The sequence below is a fragment of the Thermobia domestica genome, chromosome 3 (assembly GCF_964235325.1).
Source record: "Thermobia domestica chromosome 3, izTheDome1.hap1.1, whole genome shotgun sequence".
NCBI lineage: Eukaryota > Metazoa > Arthropoda > Insecta > Zygentoma > Lepismatidae > Thermobia > Thermobia domestica.
In genome coordinates, this window is record NC_137456.1 from 346,428,633 (window position 1) to 346,450,837 (window position 22,205).

The 22,205-nt window shown below is 35.3% G+C and overlaps 1 long non-coding RNA gene across 1 annotated transcript in view; it reads right to left on the reverse strand.

Moving 5' to 3' along the window:
- LOC145682060 (uncharacterized) overlaps nucleotides 1–22,205 on the reverse strand; it is a 474,511-nt gene that overhangs the window by 273,026 nt on the left and 179,280 nt on the right. The window contains exon 2 of the long non-coding RNA XR_014130887.1: nucleotides 17,764–17,829. This is a non-coding gene — a long non-coding RNA (uncharacterized LOC145682060). The remainder of the gene's footprint in view (nucleotides 1–17,763; nucleotides 17,830–22,205) is intronic.

Consider the following 22,205-nt stretch of genomic DNA (forward strand, 5'->3'; position numbering starts at 1 on the left):
TCTCATGATATCGATTCTTTTACAATCATTCGTCTACATTAATGACTTGTCTCCTTTCACCTAGAGAGCATAACCACGTAATGTAAACATAAGAAAAAGGAAAATAAGGCATAATTGTGCAACATAATTAGTACAAAACAATAAAACAAAACTATATTAATCAATAGACTTAATTCATCTGAACAAAATGTAAATTCTCATGCTTATGTTTCGAGAAAATAGAGAAAGAAAATCTTTTGAAGACCCAAATATTGATGTTGTACAATTACCAAGTGACCTGTTAATTTGAATCTGGTACTGAAGCACAAAATTTCCAATTAGGCCACTACCAACTCGGTAGTACGCAGCATGCTTAAAACTAGTGAATGCAGTGCATTGCTAAAGCGAGTAATCCTCCCTCTCACTAATTTCAACTCCAAACTATAAAAGTCTCTAATGTACTACAAACTACACCAGCGCCGTAACTTGTGGGAGGGCAGGGAGGGCAACTGTCCCACCAGGGGAAGCTCCTTGCCGTAAGACAAAATTTTCTTACTCCATATACGGTACGAACATGAAATTATAAATAAAGCATCAAACAGGTTCACTATATTACATAAACAAAACAGCATACAAAAGGTAAATAAAACAAAAATGAGTCCATTTCAGAAAAAAAGTGTCTACTATTACGGGCCCTAGAAATAATATTTATTTTTATGGCTTTGAGATTTGTCAATATTGTCCCCTTAATTAATTCGTCATATATGGAACAGGCACAGGAGGCAGACCTTGGCGTATGGGAGGGCCCACAGGCTCCAGGGAGCCATAAATAGTAAGAGAAAGATAGAAAGAGGGGGCCCAAGAATTAGAAAAACAACTTTTCTAGGGAGCCCAAATACTCGTCTACCCCCCCCCCCCCAGAAGTTACGGCGCTGAACTACACACAATGTTCTATAAAAATTTGAATGTGCTTAACCCTTTGAAACCCAGCTCTGTAGATAGAGTGCAGGACCAAAGGATGTTACAAAATAGAGGATCTGCCCCTAGGTATTTTCATCATATGAACTCAATGAAGCCAAAAAAATAACCGAGCATCGTCTGAGCTGGCACGTGTGATTGGCTACTCTGGTTTCCGCCATGATTGTTCGCTCGAAACATTACGATCTTAGTTGCGCGGAGTGGACAGAGTAGGTGTGGCGAAACTGTGACGTATGGCTTCACGATTTTCTTGTATAGTCAGATCCTCTATTATATAACATCCTTGGCAGGACCTCACGAGCATGCTAAGCGAAGAGCATTAGGCAACAAACAGTGTCAACAAATCATCAACCACATTCGTTACTAAAGCCTGTCAGAAATATCTTGGCATTTCAGCTAAATGAATAAAACGCAAGCTCTGGCGCGACGTTGCCAAGTAGTAAAGGGGTGTGGCTATGGCTAAGCAGACAAACTACAGCGCGATCAGGTGACAGGGGATAAACGTGGATGTGTACAAAATAAACGTGGTAATACCGTTGGCCTCTCATTTGCCAACAGCATTTAAAGGGAACTTGGAGCGCCACCTTGAAATGCCAAGATGTTTGTCACGCCGTTTAATACCATAATTGTTTCAAAATTATTGAATTTAAGACTTGGGTCTCCTGTAATCTAGTGACTAAAGCATTGAACTCATTGGAACATAATCAGACGAACTATAACCCTACTGTTCCGCCATATTCTTGAACAAAAATACATGTCTTATGTCACAGGGTTCCTACTCATAGCAACAGATGGTATAACAATCGTGCTTTGCTCGTTGCTTGCAGAGGTCACTAAGACGTAGACTTCGGTCCTCGCCGAGTAGAAGCTTTCGTACATTTTAGTGGCCATTATCATCCAAGAATATTTCCTCTTCAGCAGTTGGAACCAGCTACATACGGGCTGTACGTAGTGGTAGTCAAACAGTTAATAAATATATAGAAAATTTTGTTACATAAAGAGTAGGGAGAAGGTGCTCCCTTATTTTTGGCCCTTTCAACTGCAATCAGTTGAGACGATTAGAAATTCTTTCAAAAAATTAGACCATTTTTTTTTTTTTTTTTTTTTTTACGAAGATTATCATTGAATATTTATTTAAATATTCGGGGAGGGCTTGTTACATGAATCCTGAGATTTGATTGACTTTAACTGTAAGAGTGGAATTTATGTGAAAACTTCAATAAACAAAGCCCTATTGAGTTAAAATCGAATAATATTTACTAAAGTTATTTTAGAACATAAGGTATACCTTTTTTTTTTTTAAGCTGAGGAAAGGGATCACCCTCACGTTCTCAGTTAGTATTCCGGGAAGGGTACTGCTGGTACTATTCTACAGTATTTATTATTATATTATAGACGTATTATTTTGGTTTCTTCGGGTGGGGGCACTCTCAGAGCTCCGGGAGGCGGTGCCCCCCCAAAAAAAAAACATATCTGGAAGAAACATTTATTATGAAACCTATGAAAATCCTTTTCCTTATGCGAAAGAGATCTCGGATTTTTTTTTTTTTTTTTTTGATTGGAAGGGGGGAAAATCCATACCACATTAAGGGACTAAATTCACCGCTCATTCTTCAATCCTAACCACAGGGGATTACGGAGCGGAGTCAAGGAAAATGAACATTATATTGCATCAAAACCCAATAAATTTTACAGTTGGTGGTAGAGCACTTACGTCTGATGCGTGAGGTCCCTGGTTCTCTCTCTCCAAGCAAGTAAGTTTGTGATGGACAACATCGAGTCCTGGGATTTCTCGGGATATTCCCTTTCCTCCCGCATTCTCATTCCACAAATTCTTCCATCGTTATTCACTTGCCTTAACCATAGTGTCCCTTAGCCTAGGGGTCCCGGTTTCGATCCCAGCCCCCGCCAAGTGAACTTTGCGGTGGACAAATACCGTGTGCGTGGGTTTCCTCGGGGGTTCTCCCGTTTCCTCCCACTTTCTTCATTACACCATTTTCATTCATTACTCATCATCACCGTCTCCTTTAGCCGAACCGGCATAAGCGTGGGACGTAAAACTTAGATTTCATTTAATTTTCTCCCTTAGCCTAACAGACATAATTGTGGATCGTTAAAATAAAAGATTTCATTTATTTCCGAATGAATTTTCGAAAATTTATCGTGGAACTCTAAAAGAAATTATAGGGGTTAGGAAGGTGAATCCACTGGACTATTGATTTCAACTTCCTACAGAGGGGCTGATTGGGAAACCTCAAAGAATGTGTACGATATAATATTCTAAGATCGCACAATTTTTAACGAAAATTATCGTGGATCATATTTTTTTTTTTTTTAAATTAATGGCGGGGGAAGGTGAGTTCACAGTTTCATTCTCGACAGATCTTAACTTGAAGCTGTGGAGATATTTAGGGTTGTCATAATTTTTTGATCCAAAATACGGACAAGCCTTAAAATGACGACCCATCAAATATACGGTGCCCAAACAAAGCAAATATTTTGAAATTTCTTACCTAAAAATCACCTTTTTAGGTTATCACACAATTGTTTACTGTAATACTTAAAATACTATTGGAAACTAACATGTTTTATATTTGTTTTCATTACCACAAATATCGTGCCATTAAATTACGTATATTAAATCTAACCAAAATAACCCTTTAATGGAAAATGAGACACTTTTTAAAAACATAACCTACTTTATTAATAGTAACTAAAATATAAATTATATGATGAAAGCACAATTCTTTTCGCCCGAGATTTTAGCGATTCCCGACTCGAAAATTTTCGGGTAGCTCCAAAAACTGTCAAATACGGACATTTTCCTATTTCATACTTTGTACGATGCGGACACTGACTCAAAAATATAAACAGTCCGTACAAAATACGGACATATGGCAACCCTAGCTATAAAGACAATACAGTATACATTAAGTTCTGTCGTAGTCGATCTTTTTTACGTGCTTTATGCTATATTGGAAAATTGTCCTGCGTCTACATGTATAAACTTGCTACTTGAGGTGAATTTTATTCTCTTTTACAACCCTTGTATTTGTAGGATTGCAAATTCCAAACAATAGGGTAATTCTGCAACTGGAAGGAAGGACATATTTATTTATTTATTTATTAAAGGTTTCAGGAACAGCCCTACGTTATATAGATAGATAGATAGAGATATACAGATATATATTTCCTTACTATAAATAGGTCGGCTTTACCCTAAAGAAGTAAATTCTAATTCTCGCTTACATTTTTTAACTGACATGTGTTCTCTGTTGCTTAAGATATTGATCTAGTAATTTAATATACAATGTATTTGAAAAATAATTCCCTAGTTTTAATGTGTCCTAGAAACTGTACAAAGTGACATACACTATTCTAGTTTGTGGTGTTTGATTCATCAACTCTCCAAGTTTGGCTCCCCTGCTGTTGGCAGGTCTGCTTGACCTTGAGACGTCACGAGTGCTGTTTTTTCCTCTGTTTCCTCAGTTCAGTCCAGGCAGGCGTGGAGTGCAGAGCAACTCAGCAACAGTGTGTACTCCGCAACAGAAAACTTTTTCTTTTGGGCCACATAAAAAAAATGATGTGTACAGTGAAAAGATCAGAGACATCAGTCATTTACGAGAAAGAATCGTCGCAGCGGTTGGGATAGTTACACCTGAAATGTTGGTGAATACGTGGCGAGAAGTGGAATATCGTCTCGACGTGTACAGGGCCACAAATTGATCCCACGTTGAAGTCTACCAACATTAAACAAAACTTGAAGGGATTCTCTTTCATGATATGTACTCATTAATGTAAGTTTTCATTCATTTTCCAATTAAATTTATACTTAAAACTAGGGAGTTCTTTTTCAAACACCCTGTATTAGTTTCAAACATAATATGCCAAACTTTCTTTATCTTTTTTTTTGTGGTTTTTGGTCTTTTATAAAAATGTTGAAATTGTTAACTGTTCGGCAGTACCCTTCACTCCTCTAATTAGCTTTGCTGGACCCAGGGGTGGATCCAAGGGGAGGCGATCGGGGCGATCGCCCCCCCCCCAGAAGAGGAAACTCTTATTTTATATATATAAATAAAATCCATCCCAGAGTTTGGAGCCCTTAAAACTAGCATTATGACAACCCACCGCCCCCCCAGAAGTCGGTCCTGGATCCGCCCCTGGCTGGACCTAACAACTAACACTGCTTTGATAGTGGTTTTCATTGGTATGCTGATAGGCCTATTTCTATCAATACACATATTAAGTTAAGGAATCTCAGGTTAGTATCCGAATACGGCTTTTTTAAGACACAATCAATACAACTTCGTGAAGAAACACTTCTTTATAACTATTACATTTGTAAAACCATGAAGTAAATTAATCAAATACAAATGCAAACTTTAAGAATCTTCTGTTCCTTCTAACACTTCTTCCATTTACAGTAACTAGAAAAATTACATACTAGAAAATATTGTAATTTTAAATGATTCATTTTATTAACTGTATATCGTAATTTTAAATGATTCATTTGATTAAATGTATATCCTAATTTTAAATGATTCATTTGATTAGGATCTGAATACCCTAATTTTAAATGATTTATTTGATTAACTCTATATCGTAATTTTAAATGATTCATTTGACTAGGATCTGCATATCCTAATTTTAAATGATTCATTTGATTAGAATATGTATATCGTAATTTTAAATGATTCATTTGATTAACTGTATATCGTAATTTTAAATGATTCAGTTTTTTAACTGTATATCGTAATTTTAAATGATTCATTTGATTAAATGTATATCGTAATTTTAAATGATTTGTTTGATTAACTCTATATCGTAATTTTAAATGATTCATTTGATTAAATGTATATCCTAATTTTAAATGATTCATTTGATTAGAACATGTATATCGTATTTTGATTCATTTGATTAACTGTATGTCGTAATTTTAAATGATTCATTTTTATTAACTGTATATCGTAATTTTAAATGAATTATTGTGAAATGAATTATTTAAATGAAATGAAGTGTTTTTTTACTGTATATTGTAATTTTAAATGATTCATTTGATTAGGATCTGTATATTCTAATTTTAAATTATTCATTTGATTAACTGTATATCGTAATTTTAAATGTTTCATTTGATTAACTGTATATCGTAATTTTAAATGATTCATTTGATTAACTATATATAGTAATTTTAAATGATTCATTTGATTAGGATCTGTATATTCTAATTTTAAATTATTCATTTGATTAACTGTATATCGTAATTTTAAATGATTCATTTGATTAACTATATATAGTAATTTTAAATGATTCATTTGATTAGAATATGTATATTGTAATTTTAAATGACTCATATTTATTAACTATATATCGTAATTTTAAATGATTCATTTTATTAACTGTATATCGTAACTTTAAACGATTTAATTGATTAATTGTATATTGTAATTTTAAATAACTCATTTGATTTACAGTCGTGTTTTCTTATTTATCACAAGAGTTATAAATTCTCCTATTGTTAGTGATCACTACAACCTCCTTTGCTCAAACAAGCTGAGTTTCTTGGTTCCCTGTCACTTAATGATGAATTTGCATGTAGAATGACAACTCACAAAACCTTTCATCTGTAGCAAAACTTCGTGTAGAACAGCTCCTTCCGTGCTATTATCTAGCGCCCATAATGTTATATAATGTTCACTTTAAAAATCTTTTCCCCTGAGAAAATTGCTATTATTGGAAGTTTCTGTTGTACTTGCTCTGTGTTTGTAGGTTTCTATTAAACGCAAGAAATCATTTCTATGTCTTAACAAGGAAGCTAAGCGTTACAAGTGACAAAATAGGAAACCTTATTCAGAGTCTTTCCATCAAGAGTGAATTTCAATTGATTTTCTTTAACCTTTTATCACTCCTTGACTTCCACAATTTCTGTTTTCTTTTTATTTTTTCTACCTCGATTAGTGCAAACCTAGGACTACGTGTCTGATGAGTTCCTGCACTTGTTTCATAGAGTCACTGCTATTGTATTTACGTGATTACTGCTTACCTATAGACGGTATGATAAGTCATCAATTGCCGTTGAGTTCATTTTTCTAGTCGCTGCCATAACCTAGATTTTTTGGGCAATTTAAATTCTGATCACACTGTCATTTCTATGGATGGCAACTCTGAAAATTCTTCCGATTCATATTTTTGGGTGTAGAATAACATTATCTATTGTTGAGGTAAGTTACATTTCATTATCTCTTTTCACTTACGAAAATTATTGGCAAAAGAAAAATTATTAGCTTTTGAAAAATATTTAGTAGTCTACCCCCTTAATCTTATTCCACCAATTATTCCATCATTCACTGGCTTTAATCATCCGTACTGATGTGAGGTGGAAACCGCCATACTTTTCAAGAAAATTTTCCCTTCTAAACAAATATCAGTGATTATGTATCATTTCCTCATTAACCATAAAATTGATTGAATTCATGTATATAAATGTTAAAAAAAAAAGTGAAAGATTATTTAAAGAATCTGAAAATTTTCATGGCTCAGAAAATTTCCAGAACTATGTATGAACAATGAAACAAATTTTCATATATCGAAAAATTTTCTGTCGTGTAAGGAAAAACTAAAAAAAAAAAAAGAAGGTTTTATGAGACGGAAAATTTTCATCATTTTCAAGCAAAAATTAAACAACTTTTTATGAGTCGGAAAGATTTATTACTCTGTAGGAACAAGTGAAAGGAATCTTCATGAATCGGAAAATTTTCATTACGATGTAGAAACAAGTGGAAAAACTTTTCATAAGCCGGACAATTTTGAATATTATGTTCTAGTGATATTAGGTGGAAAATTTTCCACTATGTCTAACTGCACATTGAACTATAAAATTGAATTGCTGTAGAGGAAAGTTAGACAGCAACAAATTATAATTTTCCAATTAGCTTTCGGGAACCGAAAAATTTCTATTTCGAGTTGGCAAGTAAAAATTTACACATAGTGTTTTTCTACCTATCTCTCTCTTTTTTTTCTGTCTATGTTTGTGTGTGTGTAAAGTACAGGAAACATAAATCGAGTTCGTAGAGTACAAATATCCCATCCCATTATTTAAAATGTAACAAGAAAGCGAAAACAAACCTTTGTGAATTTATTAATTATTTCTAAAACAGACTATTTCTTCACATATAGATCTGCCTATGTAATGAAATAACTACATAGAAGTTACCTTTGAAGATTATTTTTTTAACAGAAAATAAGAAGAAATGCTTTAATTTTAATTTTATTGTGTTTAAAGCTATGAGAAAATTTCGTCTCACGCGTATTAAACAGACGAAATATGATTTTGTGAGATCAAAGGTGAGTTCTGAGGAATTCTGAGGGAGGTGAAGTTTTTGAAACATTTTTGCAGAAATGAAGAATCGTTTGATTTTCACCTCATGAAACTTTTTTCAGACAATATTAATTACAAATAATTTTTACGGCTAAACAACGATGTAGGAATAAGTGGAGTAGTATGATTTTATGAATCGGAAAATTTTCTAAGAAATTTTCCGTTTCAAAATTTTCCGGAAAATTTTCCTCACTGATCATCCGTCTCCCTTATTCTAAAGAGTATAATCGTGGGACGTTAAACTGAAAGATTTCATTTGTTTTTCGTTTTTTTTTTTTTTTTTTTTGTAATGCTCGTGTTGCTTCTCAAAACGAAATATTTAAAGTCTCACTTGTATCGTTATATACACCGACCTACAAAATAGTTTTGTGTGCTTTTCTAAGACTTCTTAAGACACACTATTCTTGATTTATGTCTAACCTCTTTAAAGATCTCCATTTACATAGATGGTTTTCAAGAAGAATACATAGGCTAATTTATATTATGTGGACTGTAATTGGGCTCTACAACCTATTGTATCATGTAATAAATAAATAGAATAAAGGTAATCAATTATTTTGGAGCTTTCTTCTTGTAGGACAGCATGTGGTAATTTTTTATGACTAAGAAAATAACTTCTGTTGACTATATTTATGTTTCAAATAACAAAAACTAAATAATTATATCGCCCTGCTTGAATATCCATGGAACATTTCTCTCTCTCTAGTAGGTTAAGTTAGTGAACCGTTACCATATTATATACATTTCCTTCAGACATCTTTCTACAGAAAATTGTACAGCGCATGTTGTCCTATAAAGGGAGCAGGCCCGTATCCACGGGGCCTAGGGAGCCGGGCCCCCCTAAATTTTCACGGTAAGCTTGCAAATGAACTTTAATATGGTTGCATCGGGACCCCCTAACTTCTGCCGGGCGCCCTACACTTTTGGGCTGGCTATGGCCTCATCAGGAGAGATCCATTATGTTTGTAATTCGTACAGGGAAAAGGATATATAATTTATTATTATTGTAATTCATATGTTAGAAAACTATAGATAATTTATTGTTATGGCAATTCGTCCAGAATAAACTACAGATAATTTATAATTATTATTGTAATTCGTACAGAATAAATTTCAGATAATTTATGATCATTGTAATTTGTACAAAATGAACTTAAGATGGTTTACTATTATTGTAATTCGTATAGATGAAATTACAGATAAAATATTATTATTGTAACTCATGCTGGATAAACTACAGATAAATTTATTTTTATGATAATTCATATAGGATAAATTAAGATAATTTATTATCATGGTAACTCGTACAGTATTTTATTATTATTATTATTATTATTATTATTATTATTATTATTATTATTATTATTATTATTATTATTATTATTATTATTATTATTATTATTATTATTCAAACAAATTAAGCTATAGATAATTTATTATTACGGCAATCCCTACAGAATAAACTATAGATATTTTGGTTGTGGTAATTTATACAAGATAGACCACAAATAACTTGTTAGGGGCCGCGATGGCTCAGTGGTAGAGCGTATATCTCTGGTGCATGGGGTTATTGGTTCGATCTCAGATTGCACCAAGTGAGCTTTGCGATGGACAAACACCGTGTGGCTGGGTTTTCCTTGGGGTTTTCCCGTTTCCTCCCACTTTGTTCATTCCACTATTTCATTCGTTTCTCATAATCACTGTCCCCCTTAGTTTAGTCGGCATACTAGTGGGACGTAAAAAGTACAGATTTCATTTCATTTCATTTTTTGCAAATAATTTGTTGTGATGGTAATTCATATAGTATAAACAAGAGATAAATTACAATTTTTGTCATTCATGGAGGATAAACTTTATATAAATTACAGTGGCGGCTCGTGCTTTGAATTTTAGGTGGTGCACAATATATGATCTCGTTTTTCATTATTATTATTAATATTATTATAAGTAATAATAATTTAATAATAATAATAATAATAATAATAATAATAATAATAATAATAATAATAATAATAATAATAATAATAATAGTTAGTATAATCAATAATAGCGGTTTGTTCATGGTATACTTCTAGCATGCAATGGAGATGACATTACGTGTATGGCATGTTTCGTTTCGGGCTCTCATGATGCGTCTGAAACTCTGATTTCACAATATTTACTTAACAATTTAAACGCCAGAAAAATAATAAAGCATTCGGACCAGTTCGTGCTTTTCGTTGAAATTATTAGAACGTTTTTATGTTTTTAAAGACTTTCTCCATTCAAAAAATGAATTGTTTAAACTCCGTAATGAGGAGAGGGCGGTTGACGAACGAATCTCTATAATTTCAAGCACTCTTCAGAAATAGACTTGGCATAGCATCACAGGGTACTCGAGGTAAAAAGTGAGTCTCTAACTCATTAGCTACACTAGCGCCACACTTAGGGACTCTTCACACTTCAGTATGAAACTCTTCAATTACAACTGCGTTTTCCCTGTTTCTCTTTATCTCTGTTGCCCTCTTTGCTTGCCTCTGCATTGCATCATCCGAGGTTCTTAACGCTGTAATTAAATTTCAAAAGAACGCAAGACTCCGCTGGATGTTTCCTCTGTACGCGGTTGTCTCTCCACCTGGAGAGAGAGATGCTCTTCAATCTAAGAGCCCCGCTTTTCATCTCCACTCAGCGCTGCAGCACAAATGAAGTTGCAACGATGAAGTAAATGAATATTAGAACTGTTTGTATACCCGGTACATATAAAGGTAACCAAGAAAGTTCTGTCGCTTTTTGTGGAGGTCTTTGTTCATTAGCCCTCACAAGTGAGTTGAATGCGAATGGGGATAAGGCGAATATTAGTTATTATCGATATATCCAACATACTACCTGGTTGTGGCAGTTCAGTTACACCGTGAACTTGCGTAAGGACAGATTTAACATGGGACCTCCACAAAATGTCGTAAGGGCATGTATGATGTACGAGTTTAAACTGAGGTCAAATGCCGCTGCAGGGGAACAGAAGATATGTCAGGCCTTTGGTGAGGGTGGCTAAAACAAGTAGTATTGTGACCAGGGCCGGATTTAGGGGGATGCAAAGGTGCATGTACACCTACCCTTCGTTGTAAATATACACTATCTAAAATGAGAAGCTGGCAGTGAAAATACCAACACTTTCCGAAACTTGCAGCTATCATGTTTCCGTTTGGGGCCTAAAAGATACCAGAGCTTTGCAAAATCGAGTGGTTTAAGTCGATTTTCTGGTTGAAAGAAAAAGATTCACCAAGCAAAACAAAACAGAATTTGTCAAGTAGGGAAGAAAACAGGAGCCAGCAGGAGAGAAGAACATTTTTTTTTCTCCTGCATAACACTTGCTACCCTCTTTAAAATACTTTTCTCCGTTCTATGCATCAGCGTTGTCAGGGGTAAAGAATATTCTTACATGTCACTTTGAAGAGTTATAGTGTGATTGGTTAGTTTGGTAGTTATTGGTGCACCCCCCCTGGATCAGACAATCCTGGATCCGGCCCTGATTGTGACTGTCTAATTTTCAGAGCTGATACTCAAGTATTGTTAGTTATAGGCCTACATAAATGCAATTTTATATTAAAACGTAGATTACATGCGTTTGGTCCATTATTTTCTATGCATTTTCAAGCGCACATTTCCATTGCTTTCCATTCTATCGCAGAGTTTACATATAGCCTATGTGTGTGTGTGTATAAATTGGCTGGGAACCTGGGGCCGTACAACATTGTTCCCAATTGCGCCCCGTACCTTCTAACTCCAGTTCTGATGGTTGTTCTGATGGTACCATGTATACAAGAACAGACTAATAATGGATTCATTACACAAATATTTACATCATTCAATATTCCTTCCATAGAAAGCACTCTGATTTCTTATAATCATTTCACAGTCGCTGATGATACCCTTCAAAAGGATGTTTCATGTAAATGGTGTGTGTTTAGTTTACTTGTAATGTTCTAGTTGGTATAGGTGAAAATTTGGTAAATTACCTATAAAATAAAAGGCGTGACGGATACTTCGGAAGCAGAAATGGAGGCTTGAACTTGGAGAGTTATTGTGGGATAAAGTTCAAATGTAACTGGATAATCATTTCTGTAGTCTCCTTGTGAGCTGATTAGTAGAGCGTTATAAGAAATAAAGGGTGACCCAAAAGTAGGTATACACCCGTGCATTGATCAAGTGTAACATTCTAGTTTACGGGTTTATTTGCTTCGACTCTTCCGGGCTTAAGGGGCCGAGGTGGCTCAGTCTTAGAGCGTTCACCTCTGGTGTATGGGGTCCTTGGTTCAAACCCTGCTCCCGCCAAGTGAACTTTGTGGTGTGGACAAACACCGTGTGCGTGGTTTTTCTCTGGGTTCTCCAGTTTCCACCTTTCTTCATTCCACCATTTCATTCATTTCTCATCATCGAGATCTCCTTTAGCCTAACCGGGATAAGCGTAGGACGTAAAACTCAAAGATTTCATTTTCATTTTCTTCTGGACTTAAGATGTAAGAAAAAACACATTAAGAACAAATCATAAAGAAACTAACCCTACCTGATGCATAACAATAAGAAATGATATAAAATGTAATGAGCTGATCAGTACGATACTGTATACCTACTTTTGGGACACCCTGTATATCGCATTGTAACCGTTGACAGTTTTGGAAGAAGAAAATATTACTTTCAGTCTGCATGTTGGCTGGAAAAGTTGCTATGCCTCTTAATGCTGAAGTAGCTAAGAAGGAGATTTTTATACGCATTCGTTTGTGTTCGATTGGCAATTGGGAGTCGATTGAGTTGATTTTGAGTTTAACGTCCCGTTCAGCAGCGAGGCTATATGAGACGTGGTCCTACTGATTAACGTGGAATCCGAACCACATGAGCTCCCGCCGGGAATTGAACCGGGGTAATTGGCAATTGGGGTGCAAGCTTCACATATAAACGTGAGTATTGGTTTGCATTCCACTTTAACATTTAGCCTTACATAAACATTATATTACGTTATATATCAATTATATTCAATGGAAATAACTATTTTCGTACTGTCCCAAACCAGTGTTGCCAGATCAATCAGTTGGAAAAGCAGGAGATTCGAAGATAAAAAACAGGAGAAAGCAGTAGACACTTACAGTGGTGGCGTTTGAATGTAAATCCGGGGGGGAAGGCAATAAAATTTGCCATTATTAAGGGGGCAGTAGTCAAAACAAGCAGTCCAGAATTCATTTCCGATTAACTACGTTGAGCAAATAAATGGGAAAGTCCCGATTTATAATAATATTATTTGATACACACGTGTGTGAAGTAAAACGTAGTGAAGAGCAAAGTGGAGTGGGAAAATGCCTTTTCATGCATGTAGCGATAACGTAGCTATATGGTACAGTCACACGTGATCGTGGCGTAAGACGATTTCTTGCTGACGATCGTGGAGAAATGATCTAAACCACTCTTCCAACCCAAGTCCCAATCTAAACAACACTTACTTGTAAATCTTACAGAAAGTCAGAATATAGACGAATCTTATAGAAGATGACGTACAGTTGTATTCTTTGGATTCATATTATATACAGTAAAGCTCTATATGTTCTACAGAGATTTGTGTACTATAACAGAGAAATTTCATCTTTTTATGTGTGGAAACATTGAAAATTCAATATTAATAATAATATATTTCTTCAACTCCTCAAAGTAAGGAAGAAGCAGGAGATTGTTCACTTTTCATTTTCTTTCGCAGTTGATCAGTAGAACGTAGAAAAAAGCAGGAGATCTCCTGCAAAATCAGTAGATCTAGCAACACTGTCCTAAACGTGTAGTTATAACAATATAGTGTATGATTTGTACCGTATATTTGTATACTATAAGTCTAACAAAGTATTTGTGGATAACTAAATAACATGTTCATGAAATGCTGATTTTTTTAAAAAACCTTTCCCATATGAAGTCTTCATCGACAACTAAATTAATCAAGACTTAAGACAGTTACTAGACAATCACAAAGATTCATTGATTTGTGTGTATTTTCTATGCTAGTTGAGGATTTGTTGAGAGCGCCATCTGTGTTCTCCCCTTTAAGACCTGAGAGGATAAGCCATTTAATTATTTAGCACCAAGCTTTTGACCAACGTGAATTGTTAAAGCTACTTTGTCATTACCATGGTAACCAATCACCATCAAATACACACAGACTCCTCTTATCACAGATCTTTTACTAACAGTTATTTTAAAAGGAGTTTGGTTTACCAGAGATCCTTTATATAGGGTGTTTCAAAACAACAACGACAACGTTTGGGAGGTGACTCCTGACTCCAAGATAAGACAAAAAGTATAGATCAACCTAGGTGCACAAATGCTTCCTTTCGGACTTATAGGCTGCCGAAAACATGAAAAAATAAACTTTAAATGTCCATAGCTCCAAAACTATGGGACCTACCGTAGTCGGGTCAAGATTTCGCGTCAGAACTAGTATGTAGCCTGTCCAAATATCTAAGTTTCAGAATCGTGCGATACTTGCACAACAATTTTTATAGACGTAGTTGGTAAGTACTTCGAATTTATGCCTGTAGCCAAACTCCCTCTATAAAAATTGTTGCGTGAGTACCTTAGGATTCTGAAACATGTATTTTTTGGATAGTGTGCATGTTAGTTCCTAAGTGAAGTCTTCACCCGACTACGGTAGGTAGGGATGCGCACGAGACAAGATTTGTGGCTGTCTCATCTCAAAAGAGTGCTGTAAAAGTGATGTCTCGACTCGGAAAATGTATATTTTTCTATTGGAAGAGCCGTGTCTCGACTCGAATTTTGTCATGAAAATCCTGTCTCGACTCGTCTCGTGCGCATCCCTAACAGTAGGTCCCATAGTTTTGGAGCTATGGACGTTTAACACATTGGCTGCCATGTGCATAATTCTGATGCACAAATAGTGGGGTGCAAAATACCCCGAAATATGGCTTGGCGGCTAACGCTATGGCTATATATTTTTTTTTTATGTTTTCGGCAGCCTATAACTTCTAGGGATGCGTTCGAGTCGAGTCGAAACAGGATTTTCCTGACAAAATTCGAGTCGAGACACAGCTCTTCCAATAGAAAAATATGTTTTTCGAATCGAGACATCACTTTCACATCACATTTTCGAGTCGAGACAGTCTCAAATCTTGTCTCGTGCGCATCCCTAACTTCGAAAGGAAGCATTTGTGCACCCTGGTTGGTCTATACTTTTTATCTTACCTCGGTGTCAGGAATCATCTCCCAAACGTTGTCGGTGTTGTTTTGAAACACCCTGTATATTTGCTCTGTCTGTCTGTGTGTCCGGCCATTCAGGAGACAAAGAATCCCAAGAACTATTTTATGGATCACCATCGATTTTGGCCAGAATATACAGGGTGAATCAAAAGTGAGGTATCGAGTTCGTTGATGGATGTGATAGTGAAACCGGAAATGGTAGAAATAAACCACTTCCGGTTTTTACGTTGATTACTATAGAGCAAAAGCGGTAATAGATAGCGAGAAGCGCTTTCCTGTAATCGAATAAAGTATCCGTCCCAAGAATATATTTAATCTCTGCATATTTAACTCTCTACTAAAACCGGAAGTGGTAGATATACGCTACAACTTCCGGTTTCAATGTTGATTCACACAGAGCAAAAAAGATAAGATGTGGCGGCAAGTATTTTTTCGGTATCGATTTAGTCTTCCAAGGATAGGTACCATCTTTTCTTCTAACCCTCTATTTAAACGGGAAGTTGTAGAAATTGACCACTTCCGGTTATAACGTTTGTCGCTATAGAGTAAAAACAGCAATAGATTGCGAGAAGCTGCTTCTTGCAATCAATTAATCATCCTAATAATATTTGCCATTTTCATTTTAATCTCTCTTCTAAAACCGGAAGTAGTAGAAATATACCATCACTTCCGGTTTCAATATTGAGAAAAAAATATGACGTCATACAAACCGAACTCTTTCTCGTGGTGTACACTTCAAACTGCAACTTGTTTTCCATATTTCATAAATAAAAAAAACAGAGGTTATATGTACGTTTACTTTAAGTCACTATAAAAGTAACAGCGCCGAATATATTGTTTCCTGAAATAAATAAATGGAACCGAATTCGTTCGTCATCAATGAATATTTATTTACTTAGAAATTTAATAGTCTATGGAAGTCAAACTTTCCTGTCTATAAACAAGTGACGTACAATGGTGGAATAAATAAATAAATAAATAAATAAATAAATAAAATACGCTAATGTAAAAATAATGTAAAATAAATAAATAAAATACACTAATGTAAAAATAATGTAGAAGAAGCACATTCAATCAACTTAGAAAATTTGAACACATATTTAATTTTAAAACAGGTGTTCACCATGCAACACACAAAATTCTTCCGTATGCCCAATTACTAATCAAGCTATCAGTACCATTTAATACAAGTAGCAGAATTAAATTCTTGCTTCCGTGTGTGTGGCTTTTCCCGGAGTTCTCCCGTTTCCTTGCACTTTCTTCATTCTACCATTTCATTGAATTCGCATCATGACCATCTCTTTTGGCCCACACGGCATAAGCAGTGGCCATGCTGTGGAAAATCAGCGCCCGAGGCAAGAGTATACGATGGGTCCCCCGTACATATGAGCAGTGTTTCTTCCAGACATGTTTTTTTTGGGGGGGCTTTGCCCCCCCCCCCGGAACTCTGAGAGTGCCTTCCCGGAGACCAAAATAATACGTTTATAAAATAAAAATAAATAGAATGGTATCAACAGTGCCCCCCCGGAATACTAAGTGTGCCCCCCAGAACATTTTTTCTGAAAGAACGACTGCATATGAGTGAGGTCGACACCAGCCACGAAACACCACCATATTTGGCGCGAAGCGTAAGAAAATTTTTGAAAAATAAATCCTGCTTTTCCTTGATTTTGAGCGCTTTTTATTACTTTTTCCTTCCATTTTATATACATCTTTTTTGTTTTTTCTTCCTTAATTTTGCGCCTCCTTACTTTGGCGCCTGGGGCCGTCGCATCGCTCGCCCTCCCCACGGCACGGCTCTGGGCATAATCATGGGATCTAAAACTCAAAGATTTAATTAACAAAATAAATTCTTGCTAGAACACTTGCGTCAGTTGGTTGATACGATATCTGCTTTCGACTTTAGTTTCTCGACTATGAATTGCGAAAATTTGATTGCTATATAACAATATCCTTACGGTGTAACGAGAGGGAAAAACCGTTCAAATCGATTGTGCCAAGTGAATGCCTGATAAATTCAGGAAAATCGCCTGCTAAAAACGAATCAGATAATCTTGGAATACTCTGTATATTTTGTTAAAATGTGCATCACATTTAGTTACATCAATGGAAAAAAAAAAAACAACTAACTTTAATTTATTGTAATACATTTACTTTTGTGGTCAGAACAACTGAAAAGTGTTTTTAAAAAAGTGTTCACTCACCTGTAAATCGAGTGCTACTTGCTATTCGTAGGGAAATTCATTGCGAATTCCAACGAAACAACAACACTGCAAAAGAACGAAACAAATTAAAATTAATTGGTTGCGGAAATGTAACAATGTGTTCCAATTAACAACAATGGACACATAACATAAAGTGAACAGAACTAAAAGGTAAGTACAAACAAATGCAAACCGATGTTATTTCTGAACATCATATAATGATTTTTTATTAGGATAGCTGCACTACTATGTTTTCCAGAGCAATTGTACAACGAATCGCTGGCAAGCTATTGTCATTATATCATCATTACAATTTACAATTGGGAAATACAATGAATAGCATTCACATTGAAAAAGCAATGTTTCTTCGTCATTATTCGTTTCTCTGTTCATGTTATAACCCTTTGCCCTTTATGTACTGATATACGCATCTGCTAGTGGTGGGCACAAAAACCGGTTTTCCGGTTTCTAGAAAAAACGGTTCGGTTTTCACCGCAACCGGTTGTCTGTTTTCTCCAAATCCGGTTCGGTTTTTCACCTGATCCTTTTCGGTTTTCTTCAAAACTGGTTCCGGTTTTTTCAAAATTTGTTCCACTTCTGACCAAAATAGTGCTTCCTTGTTCTCCGGAAACCGATTCCGTTTCCACAGATATAGTTTTATGTTTTCCAAAAGTTTCCACCGAAACCGAACCGGGTTTGAGGAAAACCTAAACCGGTTTTGGTGAAAAACCAAACCAGTTTTTGGAGAAAACCGAAACCGGTTTCGCTGAAAAACCGAACTGGTTTTGAAGGAAACCGAAATATCGGTTTTTCGGTTTTCCTAGAAACCGGTTTCCGGGTTTTTAAAATAAAAAACCGGTTTTGTCCACCACTAATATCTGCATAAAAATGTAAAGGAATTTGATACAAATAACGGATACGCCCGTTCATGAATGTAGTATAGTGTCCATAAATATACTATGATACTTTAAAGTGGTATTACGTCACTTTGGATAATTGTATTTAAATGAAATCGGTCACATTTGAAAGAAAAAAACTCTAAATATTTTTGTGCATGGCAACAATGAACAACAATGTCAATAACGAACCGGATCAAACACAGAAAAAGTAAATTCACTCATCTTTTAACTTTTGTGATTGGTCGATATGGGTTCATTGTTGGATATTTAGCAGGCAGTTGCTGTTTCTGCTGGACGTTACTTGGGAAGTTTTTACGTTTCTGTACTGTTACGCCGTAATGTGCTAACGTAAATTTATTTCCTTCCGTTGTGTTACGTTGTTATTAAAGAATAAGTTATAAGGAGTTATGGCGACCCCACAAGAACGAAGTTGGTGTGTTTTGAAATATCACAGCACGCAGAATCTGGTGCAGGTTCAGCGTGCTTTTAGGCGAAGGTTTTAACATCAGACTTCTACACACACGTCACTTTTGAAGTGGCACCGTAATTTTGTGCATCATGGCTGCATATGTCATCAAAGGAAAGGCAATTCAGGGAAACCATCTGTCAAAGCGGGAATTGTGTAACAAGTGCAGGAGGCATTTGTACGTAGCCTTAAGAAGTCTGTCCGTAGAGCTAGTCAGCAGTTGAACATCCCTAAATCCACCGTATCTAAGATTCTATATCCACCGCAAGAAGTTCAAAGTTCGTATCAATGCTGCCACCCAGTCCATTTCATCAGATATATTGGAGTGGGAAGGGGGGGGGGTGAATGGGAATATCGTCTTGATATCTGCATCGCCACTCGTGGAGCCTAGTAAAAAATATTTTTGAGTTTTTCTTTCAAATGTGTTTTCATTTAAATTGATTATCCAAAGCGACTAAATACCACTTTAAATCAGTGGCGGCTAATGTAAGTGTTGCAGCGTTGCGCAACGACCAAAGTATTTCAAGAAAAAAATATTATTATCAATAGTAGTAAAGACCAGAAAAAAATACTTTTTAATACTTGCATATATACACTTTAAATAACATATTTTTTACTTCTGTAACTCTCCGTTCCGTTAATCCATTTTAAAAAGCGAAAAATAATCCGTCACAGAGTCTCTAATTTACATTGTGTTGCAGCGAGCATGCAACGACCAGATTCCTTCAGCGCTGGGATTGGAGCAAATGTTAAGTCTCTTTTCCCCTATCTCAGAAGTTAAAGGGACTGGTCGTTGCAGTGCTTCTGCAACACAGCACGGTTTCCACTGAACGAGAAGGTTTTTCACGCTAAATAAGATTTCTGAATTTTCTTTCACTAGCAATTAACAAATGGAATTTGTTTTTATGAATTCATATTTTTAAATTACGGGACCATACTGAAGTAAATCAATATAATGGCAATTAAAAAAAGTGATTGCAGAATTACAAAATAAGGAAGAAAATATCTAGTAGAGGAGAAAACAAATGAAAGTAGACCCACATTTACAAGTTAATTCTTAGCTTATATTGATAATGAAGGCTTCTTCTACAGTAATTTGTGAATTAAATATTAATAAGTCAGTATGTAGAATCGTCCCCCCCCCCCTCTGTGGATAGTATTTTAGTATAAACATATTTCTTTTATAAAATAAGTATATTTTATACTCTTGGTAATTTCCACATAAAACTGTATGATGGGGAACGCCACATTGAATTTGGGACTAATTAGCAATGCTCAGGGGCGTAGCCACGAGGGGGTCCACCGGGTCCGGACCTCCCAAAAATTTCGAAACTTGACTAACATTTGTAGACTTTCTTAATAAACTATACTTTCCTAACACAGAAACGATTGATGTAGGCTAAATATTTTATTTTACGCCTCATCATGTACTCTTCTTTTCTTATAAAAATAATCGTTCTATCATTTTTTTTAAAATATAGGTGATAGTAAGTAAGAATTACTTATCGTTTTTTCGGGTGCAGTATAATTCAGGTTCCATATTATGTAGACGCATTGGACCTCCCTCAAATACTTTGGACCCCTCCCAGTTAATATTTCTGGGTATAGAACTGGCAGTACTGTTTGTTTTGATGTTCTTTATTTTTTTGGCTTCTGTTACATGCTGATCCTTCATCTGGCGGGTTTCGAGGTTTCCTTTCCAGAACATATTACATTGGTAGGCATTGTTTCGACTCATGTGGAAGTATATTGTGTTCATCGTGCATTGCGTAACAAGCAAGACGGATGATTTGGAATGTAGTTTTTTCTTTTCTTTTACGTACATGTGTGTGTGTGTGTGTGTGTTGATGTATGAATATGTGACATTCGGAATTCATATACCAGTACCTATTTTGTATCAGCTGTTTTGGTTTTTAATTATTAGGTTTAATTTTATTGTGTGTGCTTTAATTCTGTAAATAACCTACAAATTCTGAATGAATTGTATACCATGACTTCTGTAAATAACTTACAAAAAACATTGACCAGCTTTCAACTGAGGAAAAATTTGCAATTAAATCTTAGACAAAACAAGCAAAGGGCAATTCAGGAGAGTGTTCGAAAAAAAAAAATCCAGTTTAAATTTACAGGATATCTTATGCAGTAGTGTTGTTTGCACCAGATACATTTCCTCAATTTATTTTAAATTTTCCTGGATAAACTGTGAATAAAGTGTGTTCAATGTACATTTTTTGTAACACTAATCTCTGCTACGAACTCTCTTCAGTCAACGCTGAAGAGGAATTCGGATCACTGTCAAGGACTGAGTTTGCTAGAATGAATCGTTCGCAATAATCTAGAAAAAATATTTAGTAAATCTACAAAGCTTTGAAATTAATATTAACAGTACCTCTGGCGTCAGCAAAAGACGAAAAGTTTTTTTTTCCACATGAGAAAGAATTGACACTTTCAAGGAATTGAATGTCCCAAGAAAGGTTATTCACCATTGGTTATGCTTTCCATCGAAAAAGACCTTACAATAAGAATACCAGAGTTCAACCAGCACGTATTAGACAGATTTGCTCCAATCAAAGAGAGGAAAATGAACTTACTAATTAATTAAGGTGATTAATCGGATGAAATGTTCTGCATTTTTTATTTTTTAAGAACAGAATTTTATTTAATTTAACATGTCACATAGCATTTGCATCTAAAGTTATGCTGATTAGTCAATGAGTCAACTTTATATCTTCTGTCTCTTATCGCTCGCACTGCAACACCCGAAACCACAATCCACCGGCCGCCACTGCTTTAAATAATGATAGAATTTTTATCGACACGCTGTACATTATTATTGATAATAGCTCATTTCTTGTATTTGTATAATATTTGTGCATACGTAGGTTGTAAACAATCTCATATAGGCTATTCTTTTACGAGTTCTGCTCAGTGGCGGATCTAGCCCGAGGCCTGGGGGGCCTAGCACCCTAGTTTTTTGAGTGACAAAAATAATTTAAGCTAATATTCATATATTTTTTAAAGTTTATAGTAAACTTATGATATACCTACCATAGTCTGAGTTCTTGCTAGACCCCCCA